Here is a 10,894-nt window from a genome sequence, read left to right on the forward strand (position 1 = left end):
TGAAGGCGGCGGAACAGGTAGATAAGGTGGTAAAGAAGGCATATGGGATACTTGCCTTTATTAGCCGAGGCATAGAATATAAGAGCAAGGAGGTTATGATGGAACTGTATAAAACACTGGTTAGGCCACAGCTGGAGTACTGTGTGCAGTTCTGGTCGGCGCACTACAGGAAGGATGTGATCGCTTTGGAGAGGGTGCAGAGGAGATTCACCAGGATGTTACCAGGGCTGGAGCGTTTCAGCTATGAAGAGAGACTGGGAAGATTGGGTTTGTTTTCCTTGGAGCAGAGGAGGCTGAGGGGGGACATGATTGAGGTGTACAAAATTATGAGGGGCATAGATAGGATGCATACTAAGGAGCTTTTTCCCTTCGTTGAGGGTTCTATAACAAGGGGGCATAGAATCAAGGTAAAAGGCGGGAGGTTTAGAGGGGATTTGAGAAAAAACTTTTTCACCCAGAGGTTGGTTGGAGTCTGGAACTCACTGCCTGAAAGGGTTGTGGAGGCAGGAACCCTCACAACATTCAAGAAGCATTTGGATGAGCACTTGAAATGCCATAGCATACAAGGCTACGGACCAAATGCTGGAATATGGGATAAGAGTAGACAGGGCTTGATGGCCGGCGCGGACACGATGGGCCGAAGGGCCTCTATCCGTGCTGTATAACTCTATGACTCTATGACTAACATCTGGGGACTTCTGCCAAAATTGGGAGAGCTGTCCCACAGGCTTGTCAAGCAACAGCCTGACATAGCCATACTCACAGAATCATACCTTTCAGCCAACGTCCCAGACTCTTCCATCACCATCCCTGGGTATTTCCTGTCCCACCGGCAGGACAGACCCACCAGGGAGTCCTCAACATTGACTCTGGACCCCATTAAATCTCAAGACATGAGATCAAACATGGGCAAGGAAACCTCCTGCTGATTACCACCTACCGCACTCCCTCAGCTGATGAATCAGTCCTCCTCCATTTTGAGCACCACTTGGAGGAAGCACTGAGGGTAACAAGGGCACAAAATGTACTCTGGGTGGGGGACTTCAATGTCCATCACAAAGAGTGGCTCGGTAGCACCACTACTGACCGAGCTGGCCGAGTCCTGAAGGACATAACTGCTAGACTGGGCCTGCGGCAGGTGGTGAGCGAACCAACACGAGGGAAAAACTTACTTGACCTCGTCCTCACCAATCTACCTGTTGCAAATGCATCTGTCCATGACAGTATTGGTAAGAGTGACCACCGCACAGTCCTCGTGGAGATGAAGTCCCGTCTTCGCACTGAGGACACCATCCAACGTGTTGTGTGGCACTACCACCGTGCTAAATGGGATAGATTCAGAACAGACCTCGCAGCTCAAAACTGGGCATCCATGAGGCACTGTGGGCCACCAGCAGCAGCAGAATTGTATTCCAGCACAATCTGTAACCTCATGGCCCGGCATATTCGTCGCTCTACCATTACCAACAAGCCAGGGGATCAACCCTGGTTCAATGATGAGTGTGGAAGAGCATGCCAGGAGCAGCACCAGGCGTACCTAAAAATGAGGTGCCAACCTGGTGAAGCTACAACTCAGGACTACATGCATGCTAAACAGCGGAAGCAACTTGCTATAGACAGAGCTAAGCGATTCCTCATCCAACGGATCAGATAAAAGCTCTGCAGTCCTGGCACATCCAGTCGTGAATGGTGGTGGACAATTAAACAACTAACGGGAGGAGGAGGCTCTGCAAACATGGCGGAGTTCAGCACGTGAGTGCAAAAGACAAGGCTGAAGCGTTTGCAACCATCTTCAGCCAGAAGTGCCGAGTGGATGATACATCTCGGCCTCCTCCCTTTATCCCCACCATCACGGAAGCCAGTCTTCGGCCAATTCGATTCACTCCACGTGATATCAAGAAACGGCTGAGTGCACTGGATGCAGCAAAGGCTATGGGCCCCGACAACATCACAGCTGTAGTGCTGAAAACATGTGCTCCAGAACGAGCTGCACCTCGAGCCAAACTGTTCCAGTACAGCTACAACACTGGCATCTACCCGACAATGTGGAAAATTGCCCAGGTATGTCCTGTCCACAAAAAGCAGGACAAATCCAATCCGGCCAATTACCGCCCCATCAGTCTAATTTCAATCATCAGCAAAGTGATGGAAGGTGTCGTCGACAGTGCTATCAAGCGGCACTTACTCACCAATAACCTGCTCACCGATGCTCAGTTTGGGTTCAGCCAGGACCACTCGGCTCCAGACCTCATTACAGCCTTGGTCTAAACATGGACAAAAGAGCTGAATTCCAGAGGTGAGGTGAGAGTGACTGCCCTTGACATCAAGGCAGCATTTGACCGAGTGTGGCACCAAGGAGCGCTAGTAAAATTGAAGTCAATGGGAATCAGGGGGAAAACTGTCCAGTGGCTGGAGTCATACCAAGCACAAATGAAGATGGTAGTGGTTGTTGGAGGCCAATCATCTCAGCCCCAGGACATTGCTGCAGGAGTTCCTCAGGGCAGTGTCCCAGGCCCAAACATCTTCAGCTGCTTCACCATTGACCTTCCCTCCATCATAAGGTCAGAAATGGGGATGTTCGCTGATGACTGCACAGTGTTCAGTTCCATTCGCAACCCCTCAAATAATGAAGCAGTCCGAGCCCGCATGCAGCAATACCTGGACAACGTCCAGGCTTGGGCTCATAAGTGGCAAGTAACATTCGCGCCAGATAAGTGCCAGGCAATGACCATCTCCAACAAGAGAGAGTCTAACCACCTCCCCCTGACATTCAACGGCATTACCATCGCCGAATCCCCCACCATCAAGGTCCTGGGGGTCACCATTGACCAGAAACTTAACTGGACCAGCCATATAAATACTGTGGCTACGAGAGCAGGTCAGAGGCTGGGTATTCTGCGGCGAGTGGCTCACCTCCTGACTCCCCAAAGCCTTTCCACCATCTACAAGGCACAAGTCAGGAGCGTGATGGAATACTCTCCACTTGCTTGGATGAGTGCAGCTCCAACTGCACTCAAGAAGCTCGACACCATCCAAGATAAAGCAGCCCGCTTGATTGGCACCCCATCCACCACCCTAAACATTCACTCCCTTCACCACCGGCGCACAGTGGCTGCAGTGTGTACCATCCACAGGATGCACTGCAGCAACACGCCAATGCTTCTTCGACAGCACCTCCCAAACCCGCGACCTCTACCACCTAGAAGGACAAGAGCAGCAGGTACATGGGAACACCAGCTCCTGCACGTTCCCCTCCAAGTCACACACCATCCCGACTTGGAAATATATCGCCGTTCCTTCATTGTCGCTGGGTCAAAATCCTGGAACTCCTTTCCTAACAGCACTGTGGGAGAACCGTCACCACACGGACTGCAGCGGTTCAAGAAGGCGGCTCACCACCACCTTCTCAAGGGCAATTAGGGATGGGCAATAAATGATGACCTTGCCAGCAACGCCCACATACCGTGAACGAATTTAAAAAATGACTAGGGATCTGCTTCCTCCATGTTAGAGAGATAAAAGGTGAATGTGTGTGTTTATCAGTGAGTGAATCTGAAGGTGTGTATATATATGTGTGCGAGAGAGAGAGAGAGAATACCTCTGTATATCAGAGTGACTCTGGGAGTGTGTGTGTGTGAGAGAGAGAGACAGAGAGAGAGATGAGGCGTCTGTATGTCTGTGATTGTATGTTTGTGTTTTTTGTGTGGTGCAGGAGAGGAAAGATGGTGAAATCTAATCATTAACCATCGACAACTTCCAAAATCCTATTGAGACTGGTATTTAACAAGTAAAATTGCCAGAAGACGCGTGTCCATAACAGACTTTGAATAAAACACAGCAAGTGCTGCGGACGTGCGAAGTGCAAAAAGATCTTTCTGATATCGATCCAATGTTGGAGGAAGTGAGCTGCCCACATGTGGAAACCGTTTTCTTCTGTCTCTGCAAGTTTGAGCATTTTGGTTTGACTTTGTGCAGCTGCGGCGCATTAATATTGAGAAGCACTCAGTTCCTTCTTTAGTTGTTTTTTTACAAGAACGTTCATTCAAACTCACAATATTTTGATTCAAATGACACTGGGTTTGATTGCCCGCGTTAAGTTTCATCTTCAATTTTGATCCCCTTCTGGTTTCCACCAAGAACCGTGTCTGTGACGAGAGAAAGGGAACAGATCTACGTTACTTGACAGTCTCCGGGTTGCAAACTGCAGTCAGCAGAGGCTCGCGATGCAGCTGTTCTCGTTTCCGTTCCGAGAGTTTGCTGACAACGTACAGCCGCCAAATGGAAAAAAAAAAGTGTTTGGAAATATGTTTCACTTCACTTATATTTGGTTTTCGAAGGACACGAGACCTCGGGTTTATTTTCCTCTTCCCAGTAACTGATTCACGTGATTTTGATAAGTTAAGTTTTAAATTAAAAGTTCAAATGATGTAAATGCTTCGATTTACAATCCACATCCCCTCCCCGTCACACACCATTAATTTAAATCATAACAAGAAGCACAGAAGGAGTCCAATCGGCCCATCCTGCTCTTTGAAAGAGCTCGTCAATTAATCACACTCACCTGCCCTTTCCCCCATAGCCCTGCAACATTTCTCCTTTTCAAGTTTATTTCTAACTGACTTTTGAAATTTACGATGGAATCTGCTTCCTCCACCCTTTCAGGCGGTGTGTTCCAGATCATAACAACTCGCTGCGTAAAAAGAATCTCCTCATCTCCCCCTGGCTTTATTTTAATCAATTATCTTCAATGTGTGTCGGCTCGTTACCGACTCTCCTGTCGGTTGATACATTTTCTGCTTATCTCCTCTTTCAAAATCCCTCATCATTTTGTACACCTTTATTAAAACTCCCCTAAACCTTCCATGCTCGAAGGAGATCAATACCAACTTCTATTGTTTGTCCAAATAACTGAAACCCTCCCTCCCTGGTGCCAGTCTGGTCAATCTCCACTGCACTCTCTCCAAGACCTCCCTAACATGGAGAGCCCATAACTGGACACAATACTCCAGCTGAGGCCTTACCAGTGTTTTAGAAGGGTTTAGCATAACCTCCGCCCTCTTGTGATCTATGCCTCTATATATAAAGCCAAGGATACTTTCATACTTTTCCTTAACAGCCTTATTAACGTCTCATATCACCTTCTAATATTTGTGAACGTGAATCCCCAGGTCTCTCTGTTTCTGAACACCTATTAAAATAGAACCATTTAATTGTTATGATCTGGAATTCACTGCCTGAAAAGGGTGGTGGGAGCAGATTCAATAACAACTTTCAGAAGGGAATGTGATCTTTTCTCGAAAAGGAGGGATTTGCAGGACAATAGGGAAAGGGCTGGGTTTGATTTTTTTTTTATTCGTTCGTGGGATGTAGGCATCGCTGCTAAGGCCAGCATTTATGGCCTATCTCTAATTGCCCTTGAGAAGGTGGTGGTGATCCGCCTTCTTGCACCCCTGCAGTCCCTGTGGTGAAGGTTCTCCCACAAGTGCGCCGGTGGTGGAGGGAGTGAATGTTTAGGGTGGTGGATCGGGTGCCAATCAAGCGGGTGAGTGGGACTAATTGGAAAGTTCTTCCAAAAATCCGGAACAGGCACGATGGGGTGACTGGCCTCATTTATGCTGTATTATCATATTACTCCATGACTCTATGACTCTATGGTTCTATGATTCATAATTTTGAACAGCTCTATTAAATCTCTCCATTAAATTCTCTGCTCCACGGAGAACAATCCCAGCTTTTCTCGTGTCTCCACATAAAGGAAATCCCTCCTTACCGGTACCATTATAGTAAATATGCTGCACCCCCTCTCCAAGTCTTTGACGTCCTTCCTAAAGTTCAGTGCCCAGAATTAGACACAATGCTCCAGCTGAGGCATAACCAGTGATTTATGAAGGTTCAGCTTAAATTCTTTGCTTTTATTCTCTATGTCTCTATTTATAAAGCCCAGGATCGGGGATGCTTTTTAACCGCTTTCTCAAACTGCCCTGCCACCTTCAAAATGTGTGTCTGTGAACACCCAGGTCTCTCTGTTCCTGCACCCCACTATAAAATTGTATCATTTATATGATGTTTATATTACCTTTCCTCATTCATCCCAGGCCCAGAATCCCGTCTGCTTTTTCTGAGCCCGATCAATCAGTCCTGCCACCTGTAAAGATTTGTGCACCAAAACCGCCAGGTCTCTCTGTTATTCAGTAACATTTTTCTTCACTTTATTCCTAATCCCATCTTTCCCAAATTATTCAGGGAAATTTTGTTGATCTGTGACGGGAATGACAATAAATTCCGATCCAACAATGCCAGAGCCGTCAGACCAAAATACAACGCGGCGGGCAAAAGGGCCAATCGATCTGGGAGGGTGCGTCACCCTGGGTAGGCAGCGGATAGGGAGGGCCAGGTGGGCCGGCGGTGGCGACGTTGGCGGCCATCTCTGCGCATTGATGTCACTTCCGGTGAGACGCATTGAGCCCATCGGCCCTCCCACATCCTTTTTCCCTCCCCTCATTTTAAACCTCAATTTTACGAAACTCTTTCAAAGCTTCTTTTACAAATCTTTTTCAAATTTTTTAACGTCTTTTTATACCCATTTGAACTCATTAAACCCAATTTTAAACCTTTTAACGCTCATTTTCAACTCCGTTTACACTCCTTTTAACCTCCCTTTTAATTCTATTACATCTCCTCCTTCAAGCCCCCTTTTACCCTTCTTTTTCTACCCGTTTTAAACCCTTTAAAACCCTCATTTAAACCTATTGTAACTGCATTTAACCCCTTCAAGTCCCTTTTTATAGATATTTTAAATACCTTTTTAAAATCCCTAATTAAAATCCCTGTTTAAATGTTTTATAACCTCACTTTTAAACCCCTACGTAAACCACCCTTTTATACCCATTTAACCCGCCTGTTTAAATCCCATTTCTAAACACCTTTTACACCAATTTTATCTCCCTTTGAAAACCCTTAAAGACCCCTTTTTAAATCCATTTGAAACCAGTTCCAGGCCATTTTACCCCATTTTTAGCCCACTTTTAAACCTCCATTTTTATATTATCCGTTAAATACCAACTTCCAGTCAGAGGGCGGAGATATGTAACAATTTTTACATCACAAGAATCAGCTCCAATTACCAAACTGTGATTTGCTGGGAACAAAAAGGAACAATCGCTTGATTGGTGACAATGAGTTTCTGAAGGCGGAACTTGCCGCCTCCACGAGAAAACGGAGAAACTGCAGGATCAAGGGAAGGTTAGTGTCGTTTCCGAGCCTGTGTACGGTGTCGGTCTTCAGTCTTCTTATTTAATGCCGATTTCTCCCGGTGAGATTAGGATACACGGTCCGCTGTTGCCATCATTTCCCTCGCGGCTATAATCATTCTCTAAGTGTCCGTTCAGACAGTGATCGAGGGCGGTTTGTTTCACATCGGGATCACCGGCTCAACCCGCTCCTGTTCAGCACCATGCTTCTCATTTTTAAGAGGGATGGAGGGAGATGAATCAGAGTGTTACCCCATCCTAGGCAGCTCAGACAGCGGTGAGACTCTGGACCCTTCATCCTCTCTATGGATATTCACCATAGTACGCAGTGTGTTCACTCACTTCCTCTAAAGGGGACGCTTTAATATTTGAAGGCTCGGGGGACCAGGATCGTGACCTCTGGCGATGTTGATCCACCGAGTTTACCCCCGTCCATCATCCCACGCGATACCCAGCACCTCAGGTAATGAAAGCGCTCTCAGGTGTTTGGCTAAAAGTCTAAACATCAGGTGGAGCTTTTAAGAAATGAAATTTTAAGGTTGAAATGTTGTGACTAATGATGTGTCTATTTTACTGAACTTACTGACCAGGAAGTGACAAATGAAAGGTTCCAACTAACGTTGTTCAATGTTGAACGCGTTGAGGACCTGTCGCACAGTTTCGGTTCGTTTCTTTTACCAGAAAACGCCTCTCCTTTTTGTAAAAATAGAAGTTCTTCAGATGAAAAAAAAATCTCAGAGCAGAATGCCTCTTTCCCCAGAGGGTGAAACTCGGGTTTAAATAAAATACAAGGATCAGCTCAAATCATCAAACTGTGATTTCCTCTAAAAAAAAACAGGAATTGGCTGCATTGAACTTCCAAAGGCAGGAAGTGCCGACTCTACATGGAAACTGAGACGGAAAATCCGGCGGGATCAAGGTAAGGTTAATATACCTTCTAATCCTTTGTCCTGTGTCTCCTCACTCTTCCTGTTTAAAGCCGAATTCTTCCGGTGAGATTATGTTCCACGGGCCTCTGTGAGCATAACTTTCCTCGCTGCAATAACTATTCTCTAAGTGTGCGCTCGGACAGTGACGGAGGGCGGTCTGTTTAACACCGGGGACTCCCAGCTCAGCCCGCTCCTGTTCGACACCATCCTACTCATTTTAAGAGGGGTCCAGGGAGAGGAACCGGGAACACGGACCTCAGAGTGTTCATCCAACCTCTGCAGCTTAGGCAGACCGCAGTTGGATTGGAGAAGTAGAATAACACAATGTGAGATAGTACCCGTTGGATTTAAGAGTTACAGATGGGAATACATAGCGAATAGGGAATTATGCGAGATGGTCATAACAGAATTGATTAAAAGTTAGATTCAAGTTATAGATGCAGGTCTTTCCATCTTTAACGCAGAGAAGGTCAAGGGGAAATTTAATCGAGGTTTACAAAACCATGAATGGTTTTGATCGAGTAAATAAGGAGAAACCGTTTCCACTGGCAGGAGGGTCGATAACCAGAGGACACAGATTTAAGAAAATTGGCAAATTATCCAGTGGCGATTTGAGGAGTGTTTTTACGCATCGACTTGTTATGATCTGGAATGCACGACTTGAAACGGTGCTGGAAGCAGATTCAATTATAAGGTTCAAAGGGGAATTGGATATATACATGAAAAGGAAGAAATTGCATGGTTGTGGGGAGAGACCATTGGAGTGGGACTAATTTGATAGCCCTTACAAAGAGCCAGCACAGGCACGATGGACCGAATGGCCTCCTTCTGCGTTGTGAGGTTATACTATTCTCAATTCTGAATAAAATACTCAAAGCCCGGATGAGATATTGGGAGGTGTAGAATACAGTAGAAGGAAATACCGCTCCAATGGTTAAGTTCCCCAGTTAGAACTCAATGTGTTCAGCTTTGGATACCTGCCCCAGGAAGAAAAAAATGGCTCTGGAGGGAATCCAGTGGTAATTCAGACACGTGACACGTAAGATGAAGGGGCTGAGCTGCAATGAACTACAGGATTAACTTTAGTTATAATTCCTGGTTTAAATTGGTGGTGTAATTTAATATTCTGCCTCCTGGTACTGATTTGCCCAGAGTGAAAATTATTTCCCTGTTATACCATATCAATTCCTTTCTTTGTGTTAAACGCGGGCAGGGAACGAATCTTCACTCTGTTCGAGCAAAACAGAACAAGAGGACGGAATATTCAAATGGCAATGCATCAGGTGAAAAGCCGATGCATGATTGTTTTTCTCTCTAATACAGGGCAATTGGAGAACTCGGGAGAATGGGATTAATTTAGAATTGTTCTCGCAAACAGCCGGTACAGACACGGTGGCACGATGGTTTCCTTCTGTGCGATAAACATCCATGAAAGTAAAGGATGAATTTGCATGATGGCCGCTGCAGGAACGGGCCTGCACCGGCAGGGCCGCCTGTGATTTCATTCTTATTGAAATTTGTGAGCGGAAAATCGCGGGCCCAGACTGCGCAATTTCCACACTATGAGCCAGTGTCTGGGGCGCTGAAATGGAAAATCTCCCCAACCTGATAGAGATTTTTGATGAAGTAACAGAGAGTGTTGATGAGGGCAATGCAGTTGATCTGGTGTATATGGACTTTCAAAAGGCGTTTGATAAAGTGCCGCGTGGTGGGCTTATGATCAAGATTGCAGCCCATGGAATAAAGGGGGCAGTAACAACATTGATACAGAATTGGCTAAGGGACAGGAAACAGTGAGTATAGGTGGACGGTAGATTTTCGGACTGAAGGGAGATGTACAGTGGTGTTCCCCAAGGGTCGCTACGAGGACCACTGCTTTTCATGACTTCAAATTCAAAATTTGCAGATGAATCAAAACTTGGAAGGGTAGTGAACAGTGAGTAGGATAGTGATAGACTTCAAGAGGATATAGACAGGCTGGTGGCATGCGCGAACACGTGGAAGATGAAACTTAACGCAGAAAAATGCGAAGTTATACATTTCGGTGGGAAGAACAAGGAGAGGCAACATAAACTAGAATGCACAATTCTAAAAGGGGTACAATAACAGAGAGATCTGGGGGTATATGTTCACAAATCATTGAAGGTGGCAGGACAGTTTGAGAAAGCGGTTAAAAAAGCATACGGGGTCCTGGGCTTTAGAAATAGTGGCATAGAATACAAAAGTATGGAAGCCATGATGAACTTTTATAAAACATTGGCTTGGCCACAACTGGAGTATTGTGTCATTTTAGGAAAGTTGTGAAGGTCTGAGAGAAGGTGCAGAAGAGATTTACTAGAATGATTCCAGAGATGAGGGACTTTAGTTACGTAGATAGACTGGAGAAGCTGGGGTTGTTCTCATTGGAACAGAGACGGTTGCGAAGAGATTTGATAGAGGTGTTAAAAATCATGAAGGATCTCGAAAGAGTCGACAGAGAGAAACTGTTCCCATTGGCGGAAGGGTCAAGAACCAGAGGACATTGATTTAAGGTGATTGGCAAAAGAAACAAAGATGACATGAGGAAAAGCTTTTTAACACAGCAAGTGGTTCGGATACGGAATGCACTGCTCGAGGGGGTGGCGGAGGCAGATTCAATTGTGGCCTTCAAAAGGGAACTGGATAAATACTTGAAAGGGAAAAAATTGCAGGGCTACCTGCTTAGGGCGAGGGAGT

Source organism: Heptranchias perlo, unplaced genomic scaffold, assembly GCF_035084215.1.
Source record: "Heptranchias perlo isolate sHepPer1 unplaced genomic scaffold, sHepPer1.hap1 HAP1_SCAFFOLD_65, whole genome shotgun sequence".
Taxonomy (NCBI): Eukaryota; Metazoa; Chordata; class Chondrichthyes; order Hexanchiformes; family Hexanchidae; genus Heptranchias; species Heptranchias perlo.